This window comes from Equus caballus, unplaced genomic scaffold (assembly GCF_041296265.1).
Source record: "Equus caballus isolate H_3958 breed thoroughbred unplaced genomic scaffold, TB-T2T haplotype2-0000440, whole genome shotgun sequence".
Classification (NCBI taxonomy): Eukaryota; Metazoa; Chordata; class Mammalia; order Perissodactyla; family Equidae; genus Equus; species Equus caballus.
In genome coordinates, this window is record NW_027222395.1 from 6,280,096 (window position 1) to 6,290,377 (window position 10,282).

The 10,282-nt window shown below is 46.8% G+C and overlaps 1 long non-coding RNA gene across 1 annotated transcript; it reads right to left on the reverse strand.

The window, feature by feature from the left end:
- Positions 1-2,122: 2,122 nt before the first annotated feature.
- Positions 2,123-7,964, reverse strand: LOC138923022 (uncharacterized). The gene is made up of 2 exons (XR_011436143.1): positions 7,882-7,964; positions 2,123-4,531 (listed from the first exon to the last, which is right to left on the reverse strand). It is a non-coding gene; the product is annotated as an uncharacterized lncRNA (long non-coding RNA).
- Positions 7,965-10,282: the final 2,318 nt, after the last annotated feature.

Genomic DNA, 10,282 nt, shown 5'->3' on the forward strand with positions numbered 1-10,282 from the left:
AGAGCTGGTTCTGGCATGTCCGGCAGATGATTCCGGAGTGTCCACCAAGTGGTTCTGGTAGACCTGGCAGGTGATTTTGGCGTGTCTGGAAGGTGGTTCCGGCTAGTTGAGCAGGTGGATCAGGCGTGCTCGCCAGGGGGTTCAGGCGGGTCTGGCAGGTGGTTTCGGTCTGTTCGGGGAGTGGTTCCGGCATCTCAGGCACATGGTTATGACACGTCTGAGAGGTGTTTCCGGCCGGCCGGAGAGGTGTTTCCGGAGTGTCCGCCTTGTCGTTCTGGCGTAGCTGAAAGGTGATGTTGGCGTGACCGGCAGGTGGTTCCAGCCAGCCCGGCAGGTGATTCCGGAGTGTCTGCCGAGTGGTTCTGGCGTAGCCGGCAGGTGATTTTGGCGTGTCCAGCAGGTGGTTCCGGCGAGCTCGGCAGGTGGTACCGGCGTGTCCGGAACACGGTTCTGGCACATCTGAGAGATGGTTCCGGCATGCCCGGCAGGTTACTCCGGAGTGTCCGGCATGTGGTTCTGGCACCTCTGAGAGGTGGTTCTGGCATGCCCGGCAGGTGATACCGGAGTGTCCAGCATTTGGTTCTTGCACCTGTGAGATATGGTTCCGGCATGTCCAGCAGGTGATTCCGGAGTTTCCGGCATGTGGTTCTGGCACCTCTGAGAGGTGGTTCCGGCATGCCCGGCAGGTGATACCGTAGTGTTCGCAAACTGGTTCTGGCGTAGCCGGCAGGTGATTTTGCATGTCCGGCAATGGTTCCGGCGAGTCGAGCCGGTGGTTCCGGAATGTCCGGCAGGTGGTTCCGGCATGTCCTGCAGGTGGTTCCGGCATGTCCAGCACGTGGTTCGAGCATGCCCGGCAGGTGATTCCGGAGTGTCCGGCATGTGGTTCTGGCAGCTCTGAGAGGTGGTTCCGGAATGCCTGGCCTGTGATTCCGGAGTGTCTGCCGACTGGTTCTGGCGTAGCCGGCAGTTGATTTTGGCGTGACCACTAGGTGGTTCTGGGGAGTGGATCAGCTGGTTCCGGCATACTCGGCAGGTGGTACCGGCGTGTCCAGAACATGGTTCTGGCAAGTCTGAGAGGAGGTTCCGGCACGCCCGACAGGTGATTCCGGAGTGTTCCCCAAGTGGTTCTGGCATAGCCGGCAGGTGATTTTGCATGTCCGGCAATGGTTCCGGCGAGTCGAGCCGGTGGTTCCGGCGTGTCCAGCAGGTGTTTCCGGGGTGTCCAGCAGGTGGTTCTGGCGTGTCCGGCACGAGGTTCTGGCACGTCTGAGAGTTGGTTCCGGCATGCCCGAAAGGTGATTCCGGAGTGTTCGCCAAGTGGTTCTGGCGTAGCCATCAGGTCATTTTGCATGTCCGGCGGTGGTTCCGGCGAGTCGAGCCGGTGGTTCCGGCATGTCCGGCAGGTATTTCCGGGCTGTCCGGCAGGTGGTTCTGGCGTGTCCGACACGAGGTTCTGGCACGTCTGAGAGTTGGTTCCGGCATGCCCGAATGGTGATTCCGGAGTGTCTGGCATGTGGTTCTGGCACCTCTGAGAGGTGGTTACGGCATGCACGGCAGGTGATACCGGAGTCTCCGGCATTTGGTTCTGGCACCTCTGAGAGGTGGTTCCGGAATGCCTGGCCTGTGATTCCGGAGTGTCTGCCGAGTGGTTCTGGCGTAGCCGGCAGTTGATTTTGGCGTGTCCACTAGGTGGTTCTGGGGAGTGGATCAGCTGGTTCCGGCATACTCGGCAGGTGGTACCGGCGTGTCCAGAACATGGTTCTGGCACGTCTGAGAGGAGGTTCCGGCACGCCCGACAGGTGATTCCGGAGCGTCCGCCAAGTGTTTCTGGCGTACCCGGCAGGTGATATTGGCATGTCCGACAGGTGTATCTTGCGAGTCGAGCAGGTGGTTCTGGCGTGCTCGGCAGGTGCTTCCGTGCCGGGGTCCCGCCCCGGCGGAGTCCAGGTTCCTGAGGGATGGACGGCGTCGGCGCGATGAGGGAGGGGGAAAATAAAGGGGACGTGAGACTTGGGTTGGTGTTAGCAAGTCCGACTTTACTGTGCACGAGTGTCGTTTATATATTTTTCAGGATTAGTACAGAAATAGTTTTACAAATATTCTCAGAGAGATAAGGAAGTAAGAAACGAGCACAAGAATATTTATTAGCATTCCATTCTATAGAGCATAAGGTTAATGATCGTCTTCTCTGCAATTAACTAGTGTTTGTTGTCTCTAAGCTAAAGGAGATAGGTACCTAGGCGTCTGTTGTAATTCATGGTAAAGTTAAATCAAAGAGAGAAGGTCCAGGCCTCCGGACAGGGCAGCAGCCCGTCTGGTTACATCCTGGTGGAGCCATCCCTGCCTCCCTCAATCATTTACGCCATTAGTGTAGATGGTTAATGGGAACAAAAGGTGACTCCAGGGTGTCTTATCCCCAGGGCTATCTGCATTCTCAGCGGGCAGTTAAACATCTTTACTTTTTCGCGCCCTTTAGGGGGTGGAAGCATTCCTTTGTCTTTTAGATTGTAGAGCTAACGGTCCCTTAAGTACACTGCCGGAGAAAGTATCATATTGTTAGTAAAGTAAAGGGCTGAAAAGCTAAGCTAAACTATAAATCTTCAAGAATAAAAAAGAGAAATAAGTATACACATAACCTTGATAGAAAGCATGCATATAATTCAGAAAATATCGGGGGTGTTGGCCGGCCATTCTTCACCGAGGGGCATTCTTGCACCCCTCGGCCCTTCTACTCACCAATTATTTATTGTTTATTGCTTTTAGGAGAAAACCTCTATAACATTTTAACAGAAAGCAGAAGGTCAAGAATAATATATAGATACTTCTTGATCATCCAATTAACCAGCAAACTTAGAAGGACGATGCATATGTATATTTAGACAAAGAACTGGAGGGAGAAGGAAACATTAACCAGATGGAGGCCATAAACCTAATTCGACATCTTATCTGGGCAGGATTCCTTTCTGATTGTCTCACATGGGACTGTGTGCTCCTCCAATAATTAACTGAAAAATATCTTGAAAGTTACCTGCAGGTGGTCACATTCTCTTACTGTATCTAATTTTCCCGGGAGGTAGTGCCTCCCAAGCAGCCACCCAAAGGAGTGAAAACTGGAGGTTAAGAAAGGAAAAGGAATGAAGGGCAATTAGAAGCAGCACAGGTTTCAGAACTATGTGAGGGGCTGGCCGGTTATTCTTCACCAAGGGGCGGCCCTGCACCCCTCGGCGTTAATCGGCTGGACCCTGTCAAACAGCCGATCAAATGATGTAGCCACGGCTCCCAGCATCTCCCCCTTTTTTACTTTTTAAGGCCAACAGATGTAATTCTGCTGAAACCCGACTTATAGAGTTGAATATTAACTTGAGAAAGACTGGAAAAAGGCAAAGACAAATCATTAGAGCACCAATGGTGACAGCAATATTAACAATAAAGGAGCTCCAATTTTTCTCCCCTACAAAAGAGGTCAGAGAGGTGAAAAAGTTGGTGGCCACTTCAGAAGCAGAAAAGGATTCTTTAGCCTGATTAATATTATTAATTTGTCTATGTAAGTCACAAATGTCTAGACTAAAGTCTGAATGGTTCCATATTCCCTGGATATGATTTTTAATTTTCTCCCAGGAGTGTAGAGATTGATTTACCTTAAGAGGAGTCCCACAGATCCATCTATAGGACACATAACATCGCAAGGCCAGTTTAACCTTCAAATTTGTAAGTTCTTGTCCTATCTGTAATATTGCCTCTTCCAGAGCGTTTCCTTTGCCTCCAGTTTTTCGTCTATTATTTCTTGGGTAGTTAGGGCAAGAGTGGTATTCTTAGAAAGATCGTCTACATAAGAGGCAGTATGTATTTGTTTAGTCAGCGCTACAGCAGATACAGTGAGAGAGGTTGCTAATGCAATCAAGGCTGAGATACCCAATATTAAAGCAGAGATAAACCGGCGGGGGCGCTGTAAAAGATCAGTAGCCTGTTTCAAAGTAAGCAATCCAACATCATCATACCAGGGTTCAGACAAATGAACGGGTAGCATAAGATAGGGGGGTTGTTGTAATATGATTACAGCTCGTACCTCTATATCAGGGCTCAAACAATTAGTTAAAAATACAATCTGGACAGGAGATATCATAACGAGAATTATTAAAAGAGATAGACATAGCAAAACTGTGTACAGGAAAGGCCAAGAAATCATAAGGGGCCAGGACACAGGCCTTAACCTTATACAACTGTGATCCTGTTGGTCTAATCAGTACAACATTGTGTAAAGCGGCTATGGCCTGCAACAAGTGTGGTTGAATTTTGCCAGAGTCAGTAGAAAGAATAGGAGGGCGGAGGCGAGTGCGGACGGGGAGCCAGACGTTTAGAAGGTTTCTCGCGGAGTGAAAGTCGTCTCATCTGGGCTACTGGGGGAGATTCATCATCTATCTTGACTCGGAAGCTGGGGCTCGTCTGCCTTGGTGGAGGTGGGGGCAGAGGCTGCTTGCGGTACATGTCGAATCAGATGATCAGGAATCCACCAAGGAGATGAAGTGTCCTGTGGAAATATGCAAGCATATCCTCGACCGATAGTTAAGAGAATATCAGGACCTTTCCACTGTCCTGTAAGCAGGTCCTTCCATTTGACCTGTAGTAAAATATTTTGTTTATTATCATTCCAATGTCTCATCATAGGTGACTCACCATGAAAATCTAAATTGAGAAAATTTATCACAAACAGAGCATGACTTAGTAAAAGACGGGGAGAGCTATATTTGAGCTCTCCTCCTTGTAATTTTTCCAATTGTTGTTTTGGGGGGCTCAGATAGCGAGGAAAAGACAAATGTTTCAATTTTGTTTATAAATTGCTGTAAGTCATAGTTCTTTAAGAGAATAGAGAAAAAGATTTTCTTAACTCTGGAAAAAAGCAAAATATTAAAAATCAGTAATATCTCAATTAAAAAGTCATAAAAATTATAATCATCCCTATCAGTTTATTCTGTCCTGTGTAATTGGTTCTTGATCTTAATCTTCTGTCAGCAGTTTGTGAGGTCATCAGTTTCTCTGTTGGAGTTCTGTAATTTTTACCCAGTTTAGTTTTACAATCTGAGCGTTTATTAGAAACCTGTATTCTAGAGTGTTAGAGTCCTTTCCATGAATTTTCCTGAAGATGAGACATATTTGCAAAAGCAAAAAGTAGAGTAAAACAATAACGGACTGTAAACAATAAAAGACTTAAAAATGATGATTGACAGAGAAACTTGGTTATCTCTGTGATATACAACACCTTAAACTAATAATTAGAATTATGGCTGATAGCCAGGATACATCAGAATTTAGGCATGTATATAATTTCTAAAACACTTATATCAGTAACATTTACCCACATACTACCAACCAAGAAAGATTATTATCACTTTATCTGACAATGTTTCCCATGTAACTTTAGACCAAATAAGCCTGATTAGTTTAGAATTAACAAAACAGATTTGTCTTTTAGGTAGAGTTAGAAACCATTTGTTCCCAACAATGATGTTTAGATTACCCACAAGAACTTTGAGACATTAGACAAACAGCTATCATTTAAAGTTATTATGCTGACAAATTTCTAACAGACAACATGAACTTATTTGACTAGGAAACCCAGGCTGCATATTTGCATATGCAGTGCTAACTCTGAGGACATATCCAAACATTTCAATCAAACCAACAAACTTAAGTTTTCATTAACCAAAGATTAATCCATATCATCTTAAAAGACAGTGGGTTAATTTCTATTGTGTTTAGAATGTATGAGAGCGCTTAATTTAAGCCAATTAAACAGAACTCTTAGTATTGGCCATATCACCCGGAGGTAAAAATATCACACACATATAGACACACAGACACAGAGCCTTCACACCTATTGTTTTAAAAATCACTGCCATCAATCAGGTAATGAGTCAATCTCCAAGAGAGGGCACCCCACTTGGTTGCCAGGGTGATCAGGCCCGGAAACCAGAGGGGGGGGGCGCTCCCAGAGGTGGAGACTATGATATTTTAAAGATTTCTTTGTTTCTCAATTGCAAAGCTCAAAAGGAGCCAAAATGGTCACTGTAACTTTAAGAGAGAGGAAAGAAAAGGTTCCATTAACTTGAAAATCTCCTGAACCTAGGGCAGCGTCCTACTTGTTCTGCCTGTGAGATTCCTATAGCAAGGGGTGATGGGGGCGTCCCCCAGCATATATCTCTTGTCCCCCTGCATGCATCTCTTGTATACCTTCCCTATTATGCCTGGCAGTCATAAGTGCCTGGTGAATGATTCCCAGGATAAAGGGATAGAGAAAAACAGTGAGGAACTTTCCGCCAGTCTGGGGGACATTCTACCCAATTGCAGCCTGGAGCCATTCTCCCAAGAAGGGGTTCCCATACTCCACCAAAGGTTAGAGTTTGGTACTTTCCTTGAACTGGAGTCCCGATTGGGACTTTTCCCGCAGTTCAGAGTATGGTCAGGTGCCAGAGGGAGGGGTCCCATTCCAGCCTTAGGAAAAGAAACCTTCCACGGGAGTCTTGGAGATTGGCAGCCGTCCTAATGACTTAAGTGGCCGACCCGTGCCCATGTAAAATTTGTCTATTAGAGATAGAGTCAGGAAGGAATGGATTAATTCATTTTCCATCACCCTCAGGCTTAAGGTACTGATTCTCTTCAGGCTGAATGCCACAATTTGCCCCATAGAGTAGCCATGGGCAGCAAAAGTGGATTCATACAGCTGTCCGAGAAGGTTCCCTATGGAGCAGTGAATTTAGATCCATCCTTGAAAAAGAGAAAGTCACAAGGAAAAAATAGGGCACTTACCAGAACTTGAGCTCACAAGCCGATGAAGCAAGTCCACCAGAAATGATGCAGGGTTGGTGAGCCGAGGAGTCGAGAGAAAGATTTCCTGGGCTCTCAAGATTTGGTGGCAGTGCTCTTTTATTTAGAGAATAGCGTGGAATAGCATGGGGACAGGACCCATGGGCAGGCAGAGCTGCTGCGTGGTGACAGGACCCACGGCCAGAACTTAACAGGTCTTGCTCTTATAATGTTGCACAAGGAAGTATTCCCAGTTAGACATTTTAAAACATACTTAGGCAAAGTTGATATAACCTCTTTATAAAGAAAATCAGCTTCTAAGTTGTGTTCCCACTATCATCCAGGTTTCCAAATTAACAGTTTCCTCTTCGGGGAACCAGGGACATTGTTCTTGTAAAAATGTAGGAATGTAGAAATCTGTCCCAAAGAGGCTTTTATGTCTCTTTTTTGCAAGCATACATGTTATTATTTCTATACAGAGCCTTCTTTCTTTAGACTCAGTATGGCCCAAAACTTCTCAAAATTCTTAATACTTCTTATTCTTCCTAACCTTATTTCACTCTCCCTTTCCGGAGAGGGACTAAAACTTCTCTATTATTATTATTATTATTATTATTATTATTTTTTATTTCACTCTCCCTTTCTAGACAGGGGCAAAAACTTCTCAATTATTATTATTATTATTATTATTATTATTTCACTCTCCCTTTCTAGAGAGGGGCAAAAACTTCTCTATTATTATTATTATTATTATTATTATTTATTTCACTCTCCCTTTCTAGAGAGGGGCAAAAACTTCTCTATTATTATTATTATTATTATTATTATTATTATTTTTATTTCACTCTCCCTTTCTAGAGAGGGGCAAAAAACTTCTCAATTATTATTATTATTATTATTATTATTATTATTTCACTCTCCCTTTCTAGAGAGGGGCAAAAACTTCTCAAAGTTCTTAACACCTACTACCCTTCTGTCCTTTCCTCACTCTCCCTTTGGCAGAGAGGGGCTAAAGGGGGCTCTTCTTTCCAGCCCTGGGTAGGATCCTATCCGTCCCGAGAAGTGGGGGGAACTTACCCTTCAGGTCCCTGTTCGGGCGCCACTTGCCGGGGTCCCGCCCCGGCGGAGTCCAGGTTCCTGAGGGATGGACGGCGTCGGCGTGATGAGGGAGGGGGAAAATAAAGGGGACGTGAGACTTGGGTTGGTGTTAGCAAGTCCGACTTTACTGTGCACGAGTGTCGTTTATATATTTTTCAGGATTAGTACAGAAATAGTTTTACAAATATTCTCAGAGAGATAAGGAAGTAAGAAACGAGCACAAGAATATTTATTAGCATTCCATTCTATAGAGCATAAGGTTAATGATCGTCTTCTCTGCAATTAACTAGTGTTTGTTGTCTCTAAGCTAAAGGAGATAGGTACCTAGGCGTCTGTTGTAATTCATGGTAAAGTTAAATCAAAGAGAGAAGGTCCAGGCCTCCGGACAGGGCAGCAGCCCGTCTGGTTACATCCTGGTGGAGCCATCCCTGCCTCCCTCAATCATTTACGCCATTAGTGTAGATGGTTAATGGGAACAAAAGGTGACTCCAGGGTGTCTTATCCCCAGGGCTATCTGCATTCTCAGCGGGCAGTTAAACATCTTTACTTTTTCGCGCCCTTTAGGGGGTGGAAGCATTCCTTTGTCTTTTAGATTGTAGAGCTAACGGTCCCTTAAGTACACTGCCGGAGAAAGTATCATATTGTTAGTAAAGTAAAGGGCTGAAAAGCTAAGCTAAACTATAAATCTTCAAGAATAAAAAAGAGAAATAAGTATACACATAACCTTGATAGAAAGCATGCATATAATTCAGAAAATATCGGGGGTGTTGGCCGGCCATTCTTCACCGAGGGGCATTCTTGCACCCCTCGGCCCTTCTACTCACCAATTATTTATTGTTTATTGCTTTTAGGAGAAAACCTCTATAACATTTTAACAGAAAGCAGAAGGTCAAGAATAATATATAGATACTTCTTGATCATCCAATTAACCAGCAAACTTAGAAGGACGATGCATATGTATATTTAGACAAAGAACTGGAGGGAGAAGGAAACATTAACCAGATGGAGGCCATAAACCTAATTCGACATCTTATCTGGGCAGGATTCCTTTCTGATTGTCTCACATGGGACTGTGTGCTCCTCCAATAATTAACTGAAAAATATCTTGAAAGTTACCTGCAGGTGGTCACATTCTCTTACTGTATCTAATTTTCCCGGGAGGTAGTGCCTCCCAAGCAGCCACCCAAAGGAGTGAAAACTGGAGGTTAAGAAAGGAAAAGGAATGAAGGGCAATTAGAAGCAGCACAGGTTTCAGAACTATGTGAGGGGCTGGCCGGTTATTCTTCACCAAGGGGCGGCCCTGCACCCCTCGGCGTTAATCGGCTGGACCCTGTCAAACAGCCGATCAAATGATGTAGCCACGGCTCCCAGCACTTCCGGTGTCATTGGCATGTGGTTCCGGCATGTCTGAGAGGTGGTTCCGGCATGCCCGGCAGGTGGTTCCGGAGAGTCTGCCGAGTGGTTCTGGAGCCAGCCCGGCAGGTGATTCCGAAGAGTTCACCAAATGGTTGTGGCGTAGCCGGCAGGTTATTTTGGCGTGTCAGGAAGTTGGTTCCGGCTATTTGAGCAGGTGGATCAGGCGTGCTCGCCAGGGGGTTCAGGCGGGTCTGGCAGGTGGTTTCGGTCTGTTCGGGGAGTGGTTCCGGCATCTTAGGCACATGGTTCTGGCACGTCTGAGAGGTGGTTCCGGCCAGCCGGAGAGGTGTTTCCGGAGTGTCCGCCAAGTGGTTCTGGCGTAGCTGAAAGGTGATGTTGGCGTGACTGGCAGGTGGTTCCAGGCAGCCCGGCACGTGATTCCGGAGTGTCTGCCGTGTGGTTCTGGCGTAGCTGGCAGGTGATTTTGGCGTGTCCAGCAGGTGGTTCTGGGGAGTGGATCAGGTGGTTCCGGCATACTCTGCAGGTGGTACCGGCGTGTCCGGAGCATGGTTCTGGCAAGTCTGAGAGGTGGTTCCGGCATGCCGGACAGTTGATTCCGGAGTGTTCGCCAAGTGGTTCTGGTGTAGCCGGCTGGTCATTTTGCATGTCAGGCGGTGGTTCCGGCGAGTCGAGCCGGTGGTTCCGGCGTGTCCGGCAGGTGGATCTGGCGTGACCGGCACGAGGTTCTGGCACGTCTGAGAGTTGGTTCCGGCATGCCCGACAGGTGATTCCGGAGTGTCCGCCACGTGGTTCTGGCGTACCCGGCAGGTGATTTTGGTGTGTCTGGCAGGTGTTTCTTGCAAGTCGAGCATTTGGCTCAGGCATGCTCAGCAGGTGCTTCCAGCGTGTCTGGCACGTGGTTCTGGTGTGTCTGAGATCTGGTTCTGGCATGTCCGGCAGATGATTCCGGATTGTCCACCAAGTGGTTGTGGCATACCCGGCCGGTGATTTTAGCATGTCAGGT